Genomic DNA, 17,724 nt, shown 5'->3' with positions numbered 1-17,724 from the left:
TGATGTTCATTGAGGCCAAACTGCATTCCAAACATTAAAACATATAAAACCCTCATCCTCCCAAAGAAGTTCACAGACAAGTGAAAATGACTAAGAAATCAACTTGCCATTATAATCCCAGCTGACAGTTAGAAGGTAGAAGTGTGTGGACAGAACCATGAGACCTTTGCGAAAGCCTGAAGCCTGCAAGACACAGGTAACCATGAGAGTCAAACAGTCACATCTTGGGGTGTTCTACCCTCAGGAAGGCAAGAGCCTCTTTGGGAATTTTTTTATATTGTGAATTTTAAAATCAAAAAGACCTCAGAATTATCACCTGGCAACTTCACTTAACTCACAGAGCATTATAATCTAGTAATGTTTTGGGAAATGAATCTAGTTTTGGGAAATGAATAGGAAATTAAGTCGTGTAATTATATTTTTGCTTTTTCAGTATGAATATAAAATACTCATTTTCTTGAACTCTTGAGACTCAATACTTTTTTCCCTTTCTCTAGATTATATATATATCCATTTATATATATCCATTTTTATATCAATTTATATATATATATATCTCCATTTTTGTACAATGTTTGCTTTCTCCTCTCAGGTGTAGTCCCTGTAAAATTTCCACCACCAATACATCCGTGAACCTTCACCAGAGACTCAATGCTTTATATTAAAGTTTACAGAAATCCCAAGGACCTTAATAGTATAGCTTTTTAATTTTACTAAATTTAACCTCAAAATGCAGCTTCCAGTCTGAAATTCTTTTTTTTTAAAAGATTTATTTTTATATATACAAGAACTGGGGTACAGGCCAGATGCGCAGGAGGGTGAGAGGATTCGCCAGAGACAAAGCAGGGAACAGAACAGTCAGACTGACGAAATAGACTGTTGAGGGGAGCAGCGGGTGAGACAGGAGAGGTCTGCTGCACCATGTGGGATTCTTGCTGGCCAGCCGGTATCGAACCCGTGCTACAGAGGCTGCGAACAGCTTCGCAGTGCAGCGCTTCCGCCTGCACCACCAGGGAGGCCCAGTCTGAAATTCTTAAAGGCTGAAAACGATGAGGCAAAGAAGGAGGCAAGGAGGAGGTAGATGTTGAAGGAGTGATCCTCTCTCCCTGGCTCGCCAGCTGTCACACCCGGTGTTTTATCTCACTGCCCAGGCACTGGAGGTCACTTTGCTCTACTAAAATATAGTTATTTCCAAGGGCATTCAGCTGCTTTTCTGTCTCTCATAGGACAAAATGTGTTGCGATTGAGTTCCTCCTAACAGCTGTCTGGTAACATCAAAAACAATGAAAGGAACTGCATTTTGCACATTTTGCAGCATCTTGCCCATCACAAAGACACAAATTTTTTGTAAATGAATTGCTGGCTGACTGGCTGGCTGGCTGGCTGGCTGGGGCAAACTGTGAAACAAGTATCAGCTGTGAGTGAACCTGAAAAAACCTTGGGCAACGCCAGAAGACAGTATAGGGACTTAAGTAGCTAGAGAAAAATGGGGAAAATAGCCAAAAAAAATCTGAAAGGAAGAAAAGAAGGGAAGTGGGATAAATTATAAACTACAGACAATAGTGTATAACAAATCCCCACCTACTTATCATCAACTCCAATGATCCACAACCCTTCACCAATCTTGTTTTGCTATCACCAACCACCCTCCATTTCTTCTTCTAGAATATGTAAAGCAAATCCCAGATATCACATCCTATTATTTTGCCCATAACTTCTTATGTCTAAATCTCTAGCAAATACATACACATTTTAAACAAACATTCAAGGTTACATTTCATATTGTGAAGGTGCTCAGAGTATATAATTTCCATGTAATTTATTTTTTCCACATAATTTAAAAATGTATGCAATCCAGTTGAAAGGGAAGATGTATGCACAAAAATACTCTTCATTGTTTTACTTAGAGCAGCCCTCAAATCAAACAGAGTTAAACTTGATATACATGGTCAAATCTCTAAACTTAAGGAAGTGAAGCCCTGCTGATGCCGCTGGATACCTGCCACAGGCTCGGTGCTCAGTCTGCTTCAAGACACTAATGTCCCTGATTGACATGCACTGTCCTGCTTGACGGCTCTGTCCTCCTGGTGCTCCTCCCAGGCCTGCTCTCTGCCTCTTCTCCCTTTGCTCCTTGCCAGGCATCCAGTCTACTGGTTCTCAATGAAGGCATGTCACATTTACTCAAATATATCCCAGGATGGTGATAAAGCAAAAGAAAGCAAAGATTGCAAAAAATCCCCAACTAATTCAGATTTTGAGAACCACTGCTTTGTGGAAGAGAACTGGCTATGTATCCCTGCTAGGGTCTCCCATTTTGGTTCATCTCTACGCCTTTGGTGCACATCATTCCCCTCATTGAAATCCTGTTTCAAAATCCAACCCCCCAAGTGTTCACAAGTACTTTTTCAGAGTGATTGGCAGTATCTAGAAAAGTTGAGGATAACACAATCTCTGGTCTAGTAATTGCATTCCCTGGCAAATATCCAAGTCATACTCCTACACGTAAAAGGAACCATGTACCAAAAAAAAAGTACATTGCATTCCTGTCTGAGAAAATAGAAACAACCAAAATGCACCTCAACAGCAGGATTGATTTTAAAATTGTGGCACACGCACACACACACACACACGCACAGTAACTCTATGTCACAGTAAAAATGAACTCCAGTTATATGTATCAATATATATAATTTACAAAATATACTCCAACATGCATAAATAAAAAAATGCATAAGGATAAAATTTAAAATGTGGTTACAGTAGGATATTATATATAAAATGGCATTATTTCAGAATATATACATATGTAATAAAAGTATAATGAAATTCAGGGACTAATAAACTAAACCCAAGACCCTGGTTACCTTTGGAGGTAGAAGGAAGGAGGTAGCAGTCGACTAGGGGAACACAGGGTGTTTCCACAATTAAACAATTAATAAGTTGTATTAATTTTTTGTGGCTGCTATAATAAGTTGCCACAAACCGGAGTTAGAAAAATCATAGAAATTTCTCCTCTGAGAGTTCTGCAGGCCTGAAGCCTAAAATCTATGTCAGGGCCTCCCTGGTGGCACAGGGATTAAAGACACAGTGCTATCAAGCTGCAACACATGTTCAATCCCCAGCTGCAACACAAGTTCAATCCCAAGCCAGGGAGCTCACCCTCGTGGCACAGCAGACCTCTCCTCTTTGGGCCACTGCTCCCCTCAGCAGTGTATTTCAGCAGATCCACCTGTTCTGCTCCCCACTCTCTCTGGTGAGTCCTCTCACCCCCACACCTCTGGCCTACACCCTAGTTCTTGTATGCACAAATAAATAAATCTTTAAAAAAAAAAATTTGATGTCACTGGACCAGAATGAAAAGTGTGGGTAGAATGTGCTCCTCTGGAAGCTCCAAGAGAGAATCTCTTCCTTACTTCTACCTTCCAGGGGTCTCTGACATTCTTCGGCTTGTGGCTGTATCACTCCCATCTTCAAATATCTTTCTGTTCTGTTTTCATGGGGCTTTTGTGTTTGTGTGTGTGTGTATGTGTGTGTCTGTGTGTGTGAAGTCTCCCTCTGCCTCCATTGGGATGACATTTAGATCTCACCTGAATAAATCAGATAAACTTCCCATCTCAGGATCCTTAATTTAATAATATCTGCAAAAACTCATTCACTAAATTAACATTTAGAAGTTTCAGGGAGTAGGGTCTAATAACTTTAGAAGGACATTTAATTTTATTTTTTTAATATTGTATTTCTTTATTGAGGTAACATTAATTTATGACACTGCACATGATTCAGAGGCATAGACTCATACCTCTTCAGATGTATGTCACTGCTCCACACCCATCCGCAAAACACCCATAATCTTCCACCATAGTCCATTGGGCCCCTTCCCCAATTTGTCCCCACTCCTACCTTCCCCCCCTAGTAGATAAACTTTACAGTCATATTTCTGGGGTTTGTTTGGCTTAGTTTTGTCTGTCCATTTGTTTTGTTTCTCTATATTCCACATATGCTTGAAATCGTCCAGTATTTGTCTTCCTCCGGATTTATTTCACTTAACATAAACTTGAAGGACATTATTAGCCTACCACAGTAATGCTTTATTTTTTAAGCAGAATGGTGGGAAATAGCAGACAGGGACTCTTGCCCGTTACCTTGAATTACAGTTACCTGTTCATATATGTCTTATATTTGACACAGACCATAAAACTCTCATGAAAAGAGTGGTCTCCTGAAAGCTGAAGAGCAGTGAGGTGGAAGTAACTCAGAGGAAGGTGGGAAGCCTCAGAGTTGTGCTCGAAGGATGGAGCGTACGGATGTTTTGTTTCAGAAGTGGGGCAGCTCTGAAGAAGATGAGATCTCAAGTATGACACCTGTATCGTGACTTGTCATTTTTAGAATTTTTTTGTGAGTCCCTTTTAAGATGTTAAACTATGAAGTTCAAAGAATGGCCCCTCATTCAAAAATTAATGAGTGACCTGAACATAAAAAATACAAAAATATTTCAAAACTGAGGAGATTAGATGCTAACTTCTAGCAGTAAAATTTCAAGCATTGAGGACAAGTGGAGGAAGAAAAATTCCAGTCATATATAGACAACCACCAGCTCTGCCTGCTTTTAATTCAAGCCTTCTGTCTCCAAACCAAGAGCTGTCAGCACTCTGTGTGTCAGCTCTGTCCCCAGAAGGTGACAAATGGGCTCAGGAACTCCCTGGCTGGCTTGGGCAGGGCTGGAGAAGCAGGGAGCCACTCCTTTGTCAGGGCAGTTTGGCTGTGACTAAGCAGGTGTTTGTTCTTTGTCTGTAGCCTGGCCTGAGCAGGAATGATGAGTCCAGGGCACGCACCACAGGCTCAGACTCCTTGCATCCTTCCTCCCAAATAAGGGAGTGTTTGGTAAGAACCAGGACTAACACTACTGATGGTTGCTATGGAAATCTACAAAATTGAGGCTGATATCTGTAGCATTCTACCTAAGGGCATTTGTCAACCAAACGTACTGTACATGGGGAACAGTCTAAATGTGTCATTTTTGCACTCACAGATTACTGATATGAATAACCTCTCTACCTTGGTAAGCCTAGAAGCTAAGGCTGTTGGCATTTGATTTGTAAAGTCTCAGCCCAGATGGCATCTCAACAAGCATCTACCTCAAAGTGATTTCTCCTGTTACCTCCTGCCACAACACTCATTTCTTTTTTACTCTTTTCACAGTCTGCAATTATCTTGTTGATTTATTTGCTTATAAATTTGTTGTTTCTTTCCCACTAGAAGTAGGGTCTCTGAAGACAGGAACCTTGCCTTTTTTTTTTTTCTTTGTATATTCCTATATCCTCAGAGCTTAGGATAGTGCCAATAAATTTTTATTGAATGAATGAGTGCAATGAGTGAAGAAATGATTGAATACAAAGGCTGAATAAATGACCTAGGACTCAGAGGATATCAGTCCTTGCATTGAAAGCAGAACTCAAATAAATATAAATTTCTTATATTTCCTATATAGGAACATATATCTTATGTTTGTCAACATAGTCAATAAAGATTGCTTCCAAATTTACTATTTCCACTATGTTTCCACACTTCTCTGCTGGAATATCATCCTCTTCAAATGCACATTCACTTTCTTTTCTTTTCTTTTTTTTTTTTTAAGATTTATTTATTTATTTATATAAGCACTGGGTACAGCCAGAAGTGTGGGAGGGTGAGAGAATTCACCAGAGCCAAAGCGGGGAGCAGAGCAGGCAGAAGGACCGAAGTACACTGCTGAGGGGAGCAGCGGGCAGCAAGAAAGGTCTGCACGCCATGTGGGATCCTCCTCCGGTGGCCGGGAGCAGCTGGGAATCGAACCGGCGCTGCAGAGGCTTCGGGCAGCTTCGCAACCCAGCGCTCAACCGCTGCGCTACCGGGGAGGCCCGCACATTCACTTTCAAAATGGAGAAAGTGCAGTCCATAAAGTGAAATGACTTGAGGGCCTCCCTGGTGGCACAGGGGGTTGAGACGCAGCCTATGAGGTGGTCCGCAGCCTCTTCAGATGAGTGTGATCCCCTGGCTGGCCAGGGAGCTGTCCACATGCCAATAAAGTAGAGACAGGAATTGAATCTTTAATCAGACAGCTGGCAATCTTGAAGATGGGGGGGGGTTAACACCCTAAAGAAACTGCCTTGAAATTTCATTTCCAGCTGCCTTTCTATAGTGAGTTGACAAAGAGATTTCAGCAGTAAGCAGGGCTTCACCACCGCCAGAAGCTTGTGATGTCCAGCCCCTGGAGCTCCTTATCACCCTCCTGGACACCTGGCCTCAGGCTCATCCCACTGGGCTGAGGCTGGTCTTCAGATAGCACTGGCTGCCCGCACTCCTCCAGACATGTCCTTGGGCTGGAAAATTAACTCCGGGCAGACAGGCCATAAACAATAAGTGGTGCAGATTTCCTACTATAGCAGCTTAGTGTCTCACCTGATCTCCGCCCCCTCCCTAGCCCCTATCAGTACCAAGTTAGTGTTATATTTGACAAGTTGATAACGGCTACACCAGGGCTTCTGTGCAAGGAATAATCACTAAGGAGGCAGCCCTCGCTAGCCCTGATGGCTTGCAGGTTTTTCACGATGAGAAGAGGACGACCCGCCCCACAGTGCTGCCAGGTGTGGGAGATGGTCAACATGCAAGTGTCGGACTCAGGCTCTGGTTATTTTTCCCATGAGGGATTCAGTTTCACCTGGCTAAGGGACAACTCTACTGAGAAGCCCATTGACTTCAGGAGACCCTCGCAGCTCCTGAGCCATCTGGAAAAGGGCAGCACAGGCAGCATGAAAATAGGGATTTTTAATACCCACAAACCCTCCTCCCATGAGACCATGCCGCCTCCTTGTGATTTGAGGGGCAGATGCTGATTGCAATTACTTAACACATCAACTGAGAAACTTTACTGTTCTCTTAATAAGTCTGAATGATTTACCTGTGTCCACTTCTCATTTCCCTTTATATGTTATAGAAAGTGTTCCCCAGCTCATTTATTCAGCCTTTCTATTTCTTTCTTCTTGAAAATGTCACCTGCCCTAAAAGCTGTTTTGAATTGTAATAGAAAAGCATTACAGTCTGTCAGTGAAAGGAGAAAGGACTTCTTTCATTTCAAACAAAAACCCTGAGGTGCCATATCTTTTCACAAGTAAGTTCACTGCTAGCCGATAGCAAAAGAAGGGTAGTCTACAAAGATAATTATTTACCTAAGAGTAAGCTATCTTAGGGAACTTTCTGAGCTCTCAAACTAACCTCATCTTTAACTGATACTATGTCACTAATTATATGTAGAATTGTACACTACTTCTACCACCACCTTAAAGAAAGTTCTCTCCTTTAAAGTCACAAACTGTCCTTCACTGTAACCACCATCTTCCAGGAAATTACCAAAATGACCAACACAAAGGGAAAGTGGAGAGGTACCCACTAATGTTCTACAGGCCTTTTAGAAAACATGGATTTGCCACATACATGAAAATCTACAAAAAAGTGAGATTGCAGACTCCAAGAGGATGGGCACTGTTCAAAAAGGAATGTCCCACCCATGTTACCGGGGCAAATCACAAGAGTCTATCATATCACTCAGCATGCAGTTGGCATTGTTGTGAACAAACAGAAGTAAGATTCTTGCCAAGAATATTTGTGTTGTGCATAGTAAGTACTCTAAGAGCCTAGATAGCTTCCTGAAACATATGAAAGAAAAGGAACGAAAGGAAGCCAAAGAGAAAGGGACTTGGGTTCATCTGAAGCACCAGCCTGCTCTACCCAGAGAGGCTTGCTGGCCGAGAACCACTGGATAGCAGCCTACGCTGCTGGAACCCGTTCCCCAGGAATTCATGCCTTGATCGGTGTGTGTGTGTGGGGGGCGGGGTGTAGGGGCAGGACTGGCCACAGTGCAGGTTTTCTGATCCCATGCAGACCGGGTAAAGGAGGAGTCAGAGTCCTCAGTAGTTTTGCAGGTTTTTTATTTGGGGTTCACCGGGCATAAGGCAGGCAGGGGTGCTGGCTGGGGGGCTGGGAGGCTGGCAGGCCTCCCAGCCCCCAGCAAGTCTTCACTCTATCTGGGCTCTCTGGTGATCTCGGCTTCTGCTTCGGCTTCTCCTTCAGGTTCTGCTGCTGCTGGCTGGGGCTGCCGGCATCCCCCCGTGACGCCGCCCTTAAAAGCACAGTCTTAGCTCAGCTGAATCCCATCTACCTATGCCCACACCCTATTCCAGGTGCCCGCCATCAGGCATGCATTCAGGACAAGGATCCATCATCTATCCTGATGGCGGAAGGGCAGAAAAGCCTGACATTTTCTTTACCCTACAGTCCACCCCCTCAGGGTTTTCTGCCATACAGTCTATACATATATATATAATTTTCTAAGCAAACAAACAATGCAGCCATGGCCCACAAAAGCAAATACATCAAATAGAACAAAATACAATATAACAAAATACAACAGAACACAAATAAGTCCAGGCAGGGCACCAACCTAGTGCAAAAGACAATTATTGGTACCAACACATGAGCCACCAAATCTGCTGCCGAAGGCACTGCTCATACGAGGGAGGGGAATCACTCACGGCATCTACTATATCACACCAGGAGCCGTCAGGCTTCCTGGCCTTCTCTGGCTGTAGTCTCGGCTACAAGGCACACACAGCATCCACCCCCAGGATGCACTAGCTCTGGGATTGGCAATTTTATTCTGTTGGGGGTAATCGCCAACCCTCAGGGTTTCTGTCTGCAGTTGCTCCAACACTCGGCCTTCATGGCCACCCATGCGACTCACAAACCCCTGCACTCAAGCCAACCCACTGCACAAGCACCTGGGTCGGGGATCCAAACTCTACATTTGGCTTGGGCTCCACCCCAAGCCACGTTCCCCACCCGTCCCGCAAGGACAGGTTCCTCAGCTCCTCACCCTCACTCAAGAATGAGCAGGGCATCACCCACAGGTGATTTTACGAGACTCACAGTTCTTCAGCATACCCAGGCTGCTTAACAGCCGCTCAGGGCTTCTCAACTTAGCATCAGCACCAGCTTTTGCCTTCTTAGTTGGCTTTTCTCCTCCACCTGGCTGCTGGGCATAACAGGCTGCTTTTGGCCATCAAGGCCCACTGGCCACCCCCAGATTCTCAAAAAAAAACATAACCTGCCAAGGTCCTCCGCCTTTTGGCGGGATTGTCAGTCCAAGATCATCAGTTCATCAGTCTATCAGTCCAAGTCCATTGGCCTCTCCCTGCTTCAACAATGGCCTGCTGCCTCAGGGGTCATTGGCTGGTCCTTTCCGGTGTCGTTGGCTGGTCCTTTCGGGCGTCTCCTTCACACCAGGTCTCATCCTGTAGCTCGTGGACGTATCCATCTTCTATACCGCCATGGCGCCTCCAGCGTCGTCACAGGCAGTCTTTTACTTCTTAGTTCCTCCGGGTCTTCGGAGGGCTCCAATACCCGTCTGCATGGATCCTGCTGACTATGCCAATTGTAGGGGCAGGACTGGCCACAGTGCAGGTTTTCTGATCCCATGCAGACCGGGTAAAGGAGGAGTCAGAGTCCTCAGTAGTTTTGCAGGTTTTTTATTTGGGGTTCACCAGGCATATGGCAGGCAGGGGTGCTGGCTGGGGGGCTGGGAGGCTGGCAGGCCTCCCAGCCCCCAGCAAGTCTTCACTCTATCTGGGCTCTCTGGTGATCTCGGCTTCTGCTTCGGCTTCTCCTTCAGGTTCTGCGGCTGCTGGCGTCCCCCCGTGACGCCGCCCTTAAAAGCACAGTCTTAGCTCAGCTGAATCCCATCTACCTATGCCCACACCCTATTCCAGGTGCCCGCCATCAGGCATGCATTCAGGACAAGGATCCATCATCTATCCTGATGGCGGAAGGGCAGAAAAGCCTGATATTTTCTTTACCCTACAGGGGGGAATAAGAGTTTTGGACTATAAGAAGAAATAATAATAAAATAAATAAAGTTACAAAGTGCACCAGTGGGTGGCTTCCTAAGAGAATTTTCAATATCCTACATGTTAAATACAAAACTGGGGGAAAAAATCACCAAGCAAGGAAATTAAAAATGAAGAATATTTATTATTTCAGAATAATAAAAGGAAACTACTCTGGTAGTGGAGCAACTTTATAAAAACAGAATCCATAAAACATCCTAGAAACACTATATTAAGTTACCAAATTCAATACAGTCAAGAAATAGTGTGGTAGTTTCCTCACTAAGTGCAAAGCTTGATAACCTTTGTTTTCAGTTATCTACTCTGAGGACCAGTTTGACTCATTATTTGAATTATGCCTACATAATTCAACAGTTCACATATTAGCTTTGGCAGGAAGGCTACTATTCTTGTTCTTAGAGTTACTATCTCCAAAGATAAATCCAATCTATCACCTCTACATTATTGACCTAAATTATCTCCTTGACTCTTGGTTGGCCAGTCTATCTCCCTCACTAGATGGTAAGGGACTTAGGAGCAGAACCCTGTCTTATTTATTTTAGTATCACCTACTTTCAGCACAGAGGAATGAAGTTAACAAAGAATTGAGAGTAGCAGCTTCTGGCTCAAAAGTCAATCCTCCTTTGAGTATCTTTTTCTTTTATTGGTGCTGTCCTGTGTTCTTTTTGGCATTGTAAGGACTTTTCAAAATGTTTTGACAAAAACACTTCAGACTTTGTATTTTAAATTATCTCATAACAGATTTGCAACATTTTATGAGTGATGGCATTGTTAGTTCCTTTGCGGTTAATGTTTTTATTTACTGTGAATCAAGACCTCAAAATCACTAAATATATTTTATTGAAATGGTATAGTATAAATATTATAAACTATAAAAACTTATTTGTCAAAAATGGCACAATAAAGTATAGGTGACTGAAAACGAGTTGTTTCAAGCATCTGCCATTGGGATCCCCACAGACAACAGCCTTCAGAGTCCCCACATAATCTCAATATCTCATCCACAGCAGTGCTTCCAGCTGCCTGCTAACTGCTCCACCCCCAGCAAGCAGGTTTTGTTGCTCAGCCTTTATCATGAGTAACTGCAAACAATACCTATTTAAAGGGGGGTGCCTTAGTGTCCACATCAAATGTCCTTGGAAATCCAACAATTAAACAAACAAACAAACAAAAAAGCACTGGATACCACCCCCCACAGATGCCAAAAAGGCAGTATTTTAGGTACATTGCTTGTAAGAGAATTGACCTAGAGTCTGCTTGAGGTGTTCTGTCTAAAGAAAAAGATAAACAAGAAAATGAACCATTACAGTGTAGGATTTGGAGACCGCAAAGGACTAAGAGCCTGGAATGAGGTTAGAATAGGGCATTATGGGAGCACAGAGCACAGTCACCTGATACTGGCCTGGAGGACTCAAAGGTTTTCCTCAGTACAAAATCCTGAGTTGCATTTGGAAGAACAAACTAGAGTCAGCCAGAAATAGAAGCTTACAGGCGAAGAAAGACTGCCACACAAGAGACCTCAAGTAATTCAGGGGCATCTGGGGTCCAGGGTCCTGTGGAGAAACAGTGTGATATGAAGTTGGCAAGGGTCAGATGATCTCATCAACAGTCGAGTTCAGCTTCCTATCTGAAGGTGAAGGAGTTGATCGAAGGGTTTAGAACTAAGAAGTAATTTAGCTTGCATGTAAAAAATTAATTCAAAATTCCAATTTATTAATTCAGGGTAGAAAAAGGTCCCTATAGAGAAGATCAGAGGCTGAAGTCCTGGCTACAAGGAACTCCAGGGGCTGATGAGGAAGCTGGGTGAAGCCTAGGCAGCAGACTAAGGCAACCTCACTCACCACAGAAAGAAGATAAACATACTGCCTACCCAGACACTTTCCCCCTGAGAACTGCATTGTCCTGAGCCACTAATTACAAGCCATGACTCTGTTAGCAGGGCAGCACAGAGAGGAAGTGAGTGAGTGGGGAAGCGGGAGGGCTGGTGAGGTAGCCATTGCAAGGTGTGCTGGGATGAGGGCCTGCACTAAGGCAGTGGGGATGGAAAGAAGGCAGATTTAGGAGATTGTCAGAGGTAGCTTCAGGTAGACAGGAACCAACTAAATGTGAGGCGTGATGGGGTCGTAGGAGTCCAAGATGACGGGAGAGTCAAGAAAGGAAGAGTAATGGAGGGAAGGCATGTTTCAGTGGCAAGAGGCAAATTTTATGACCTGGCTCCCGCTGCATTTAGGATCATCTCTTGCCACTGCCCTTTACACCTGCCGGGCTGACCCACCTGCAGCTCCTCAAAGGTGCCAGCCTCAGGCCACACTGCTCTAGATGACAGGACACTCTTCTCTGTCCCCTGCTCACCAATTTAGTCAAGCCAGACTTCTCTGGCCCTTCCCTTGCTTTCCCTCCTACCCAGCTATTATGGGTTGAATTGTGTTCCACACACCCCCACCCACCCAAAGATATTTCGAAATCCTCACTGAGACAGGAAAGATCCTGGAACAGGGACAGGACAGGACTCAAGGACAAAATTTTGCTGTTCAGTTTTGCCAATCCCATGGACTGGTAAATAAGAGGTTAAAAAACCTGATGACTCTGGGCCCAGACATCTGCTGCCATTAATTTCCTAGAACCATTGTTTTTCTTACTACTCCTTGCCACTCCTAAGCTATCTTTCTATAGCTTATCAAGTTGGCTGCTATGACCAAAAAAAAAAAAAAAAAAAAGAGAGAGAGAGAGAGAGAGAGAGAGGAGCTGCAGAATCAGAAGAAAAGAATCTCAGACCTTCAGACCAGACCAATTCAAACTGGCGCCTCAGGCACGCAGCCTCCTTGAGAGTTCACCTTGGAGATGGTCATGAGCCGGCACAACCCCCGACCACTAAGCCACAGCTGGTGGTGCCCACAACTAGCTACAGGACATGGACCTCAGCCGAGTCTACTCTCCTTGCTTTCTCAGCTAGTGACGTTCACTTCCTTTGTTCTCAAACGCTGGTCCTAAAACCTATAAATGCTCCTACCCCTGACACCTCGGAGAGTCTCTCATGCCCCAAAATCTCCCCAGAGCTCTCTTTCCTTGCTCTTTCACCAATCAATAAATGCTGACTCCTTGCCTGTCTGTGGCGTCCTCTTTTCAGTCTTGCCCACAGGGTCTCAAGAGCCCTTCCCCAGGCTTGGGAGCACCCCCAACACCCATGTCCATTCCTCTGACTCCCAGTGGGTAGAACAGTGACAGCAGCCACTGCTTCATTCCTGGCCTCTCCGTCCATGTTGCTGGAGGCTGGGATCAGACTGAGGGTGACAGTCTGATCTCCCTTGTCTGGTGACAAAACCCTTGTCTGGTGACAAAACCCTCCATACCTGTGAGTGTAACTTTATTTGAAAATAAAATCTTTGCATGTTTAATCAAGTTAAGTGAGGTTATTTAACCTGACTAGGGTCCTTAAAAGGAGGAAATGCCACATAAGACGGAAACATATGGGGCATGGAAACAGAAATTAGAGTGATGCAGCTGCAAACTAAGAATGTCAGAGACTGGCAGTCCCCACCAGAAGCTAGGAAGAAGCAAGGAAGGAAGAACACCACCCAGAATCTCAAAGGGAGCGTGGTCCTGCTGGTACCTTGATTTCAGACTTCTGCCCTCCAGAACTGTGAGAGAATACATTTCTGTTGTTTCAAGGCACTCTGTTGGTGATGCTTTGTTACAGCAGCCATAGATAGCTAATACCCCAAGAGTTTCCATGTGTCCTGTTTCCATGCTTATAAGCACTGCATATGTGTTTAGGCATCCAGCATATTGACTGGCAATTCTTTATTGTAGTGTTCCTCATTAAACTATAAGTTTATCTTTAAGGTTGAGAATTGTGGCTTACCCATCTTTGTACATACAGCACTTTGGCGCAGTGGACACTTATTAATTAGTATTTCTTGAAAGAGAAAAAAAAATGAACCAAAGTTCCAGATGAAATGCAGAGCGCTCCCAGGAGTTTGCCCAATGGCAACAACTGAAAGAGGCAGGCAGGGATATCAGCAGCTAACGTGAGCCTCAAGAAAGAGTTTTTACCAAGGAGGGTGGTTCCAAATAGGGGGAGTGATGGATCAAGGAGAAAGCAACCACCCTCCCAGTCCTGGGCTCATGGGTGAACAGTCAGCCATGGTGTGCAGAGCTTCCTGGAGGAAAAACCCAGAATTCTGTTAAGGTGAGAAATACGGGCAATGTTCTGGGCAGGTGTCGGGTGACTGGTGCTCGGTGGGTGGGTAGAGCACATGGTACACCTGATACGAAGCCACTCTTCTGAGCCTCCATAGTTCCCCATCGCTTGGCCACCTTTGGGTCTCCCAACCCTGTGAGCCTAGAAGGCCTGTGAGTTATATGAACCACACTGGCATGACAGCTCTTTTTCTTTCTGCTTGGTTGGGACCAGCCCGTGTGACTTTGGTTATCAAATATTCTGATTCTCTCCCTGAGAATAAGCAGTTTGTGAGGAACAGAGGCGAGTGCGCCCAGAAGACAGAGCTGAGGAGAAGCAGCTCTGAGGTGCCTGAAGATGACATTGGGGAAAGCCCACCCAGAGTAGCTGAAGGTGACTGAGTGGGAGGCCTGGTGAGGGGCAGGCCTGCGGTGTGAAGAACTTGCCCACCACAAGTGTCTGAAAGCTGGCAGAGCTGGGAGAAGATGCACTATTGACCCCTGAAAGTAATCACCCCAGGAGAGAGAGACTAGGCCTTTGTGCTAAATTCTTATTTTAACACAGCTTAATTTTATGCTATTCTAATCCTTCAAGAAATATCATCTCACTTTTAGTAAGTGTGCTAATTTGACTAACCAGATTTTATTTCTGCCCAGTTTGTATAAATGTTCTTTATTTCTCTGTCCCCTTATAGAGGGGAAGGGAATATGGAAACAAAAGCAATTAATGTTTTTATGGATACTCTTTGACCCGAAAACATTGAAGGGAATTTATCCTGCAGACTTAATTCATTGTTTCCCATTCGGAGGGATGTAGTTCAGCTATGGTTACCCATAAATCTCCACAATCCTGCACTGCAGACATTTCTAACACAAAAACATGTCTCTGGACTCTCTTCTGAAATGAGGCAAATGTAATTGCCTTTGCCAAGCACAGTGAATTTAAGCATGTTGGGGCTATTAGGGGAAAGGCAGTGACTTATAAAATTAAGACAAAATGTCAGCTAAGAGCTTATCTAGAGTTTGGTTTCCAAGTAGGTAAACCAATAATGACAGGCATTCAGAAAGAATGTTCTAGTCTGTTACCTACCAAAAAACAGTGCCACACTTAAAAATAATTGCCACGCTTAAAAAAAGTCTAGGGACCATGTTGATTTTCACGTTGACTTCATTTTTAATTCAAGTCTCTGGCTAGAAAACCTCATGTAAGCAAAAAAGTAAGAAGTGAGTTTTTTGTGCCCTAGAATGTTCTTCATGGGAGATATTTTTAAAAAGATTATTGGAAACGTTCAGCATTTCCTGCTTTATGCTTCACCGATGAGAATGTCTGCACAGAAAACACCAACCCACGTGGCTCCTGCTGCTGGTTTCCCAAACTGAGATTTCCTCCTAAGTCTCGCTTACCTTGTGCTCTCCTGACTTCCAGTCCGTGGGGGAGAAACTGAGAGAGACATTCACAATTATATACCACTGCTCTTGTGAGAGCTAGATGGCTTCTCCTGAGGGTTTCCCATCACCTTCCTTAGCCACGGGAGGTCAGAGAGAGCCTGAAATCCCACCCAGAGCACAAGACCCTGAATAAGAACTCCTGACAGAAATAACTAGGAAGCTAACCCTTGGGAAAACAGCAGTGCTGTGCTCTCAGAGCACAGAACCAAAGCTAGGAGAGACCTAATTACAATTAGGGTGTGTGTGTGTGTGTGTGTGTGTGTGTGTGAACAGAAAAAAAATTTAAAAAGGGTTCTGAAACAAAAATGAAAAGAAAATACTTGCTGTAGTTTCATTTGTGAAAGCCAGCAGTATGTGTGACCTAGAAAAGGGCCTGGCACATGACAAGCCCGTAATAAAGACTTCTGACTGTTGGCAGGATCACATCCTCTATCAATGCCTTCTCAACCTTATTCAGCAGTTTTTAGTTCATTATTTCCTTTCCAGCATTATAGCTGTTAATACCTCACTCTGCCATGTAAAACAAGATATATTTAATCAGATCCTTTTCCAAGAAGTTGATGTTATATAGGGAGGAGGGGAATCTCAGAACAATGGACTCATTTATTCACTGACTCAACCAACACCTATCAAGGGCTCCTATGCACACACATTGCAGTTATTAAGCTATGTCGGTGAGGAGGAAGAGGAGAAATGTGGCTGCTCCCACAATCCAGAGATGCACAATAGACGAGAAAGGCACATAGAAAATTATGAGACTATGAGAAAGAGGAATGCAAACTGTTTCCTGAGATCTGGGATGGGGGCTGGTGGGGAGGAGGGAGTGTGGAACCAAAGATTAACTGTGGCTGAGTGGAGTGGAGAAGGAGGTGACCTTTGAGCTGGGGTGATTCGGGGCAAGAATGGGGAATGACATTTCACACAGATTAAAAAGTCATGGAAGAATGAAGGCTTATGGGATGCACTAGCACAATGAGAAGGGTAGCGTGACTGGTGTGAAGAAGACAATGGACAGGAAGTAGAGGTGAAAAGACAGGGAGCCCAGAAGGACAGACAGGGCCAGATGGTAAAGGCCCAAGTGAAGACTGAGCTCCTTGAGTAAGGGGATAAAAGGGGAGAAGGATCTAAGCATTTTCTGTGCATCTAACGCTGCAGCTGGCAAAGCAGAGTCTTCTTATGGACATACACTGCATTTATTAAGAATCATTACATAATCTAATTTTTTAACAAGTTTTGTTTGTTTTTTTTTAATTTTTTTAAAGATATATTTATTTATTTATTTATTTAAGCACTGGGTACAGTCAGAAGCGAGGGTGAGAGAATTCACCAGAGCCAGAGCGGGGAGCAGAGCAGGCAGAAGGACCGAAGTACACTGCTGGGGGGAGCAGCGGGCGGCAGGAGAGGTCTGTGCACCATGTGGGACCCTCCTCCGGTGGCCGGGGAGCAGCTGGGAATCGAACCGGCGCTGCAGAGGCTGCGGGCAGCTTCACAACCCAGTGCTCAACCGCTGCGCCACCAGGGAGGCCCCATAATCTAATTTTTTAAATATGAGAGCAGTGAGAAGACCATGAAGACAATTGGACAGTAAGGGAAATGAAGATTGGTCCCTAGACCATCTGGATACTGTTATAACCAGTCAAGTAAAGATAAAAAGATTGGATGTTTGAGAAGTTTCGAACTAGAACAAATGCAAGTGAATATAAACACAACTAAAGTAAAACATCTTCCCATTGCAAACAATAACTATATAGACTTCAAAATGTATTTGGGTTTTCCATGAATTGTGTATATTAACGTCACATATATTCTGATTTAAAGTCTATAATCCTTAGTCCATGATGAGTTCATAGAATAATGAAATGCAATAGAATTTAGCAAAACTAGCACAATAAAATTATAACGTATGGCACTGCTTACTTGCTCCTTGCAATAATTTACAAACCAGGCCAGTAGACTTATAGAAAATTTACAGTCACAAAAAACTGAGTGAATTCTAGCAGGCACAAGATGAATGTGTCGCTTAGCCAAGAAAATAATTCACATATCCTACTTACCATTCCAAGACTCCTCACACTACTTATCCTAGCTTCCTTAGTCTTCTTTCTCTCTTTCTTTATCTCTTTGTTTCTCTCTCTCTTTCTCTCTTTCTCTTTCTTTC

Source organism: Talpa occidentalis, unplaced genomic scaffold, assembly GCF_014898055.3.
Source record: "Talpa occidentalis isolate TD23 unplaced genomic scaffold, MPIMG_talOcc4v2.1 talOcc4.4, whole genome shotgun sequence".
Lineage (NCBI taxonomy): Eukaryota > Metazoa > Chordata > Mammalia > Eulipotyphla > Talpidae > Talpa > Talpa occidentalis.
The sequence above is the reverse complement of the archived record's forward strand: the minus strand, read 5'-3'. Positions refer to the sequence as shown.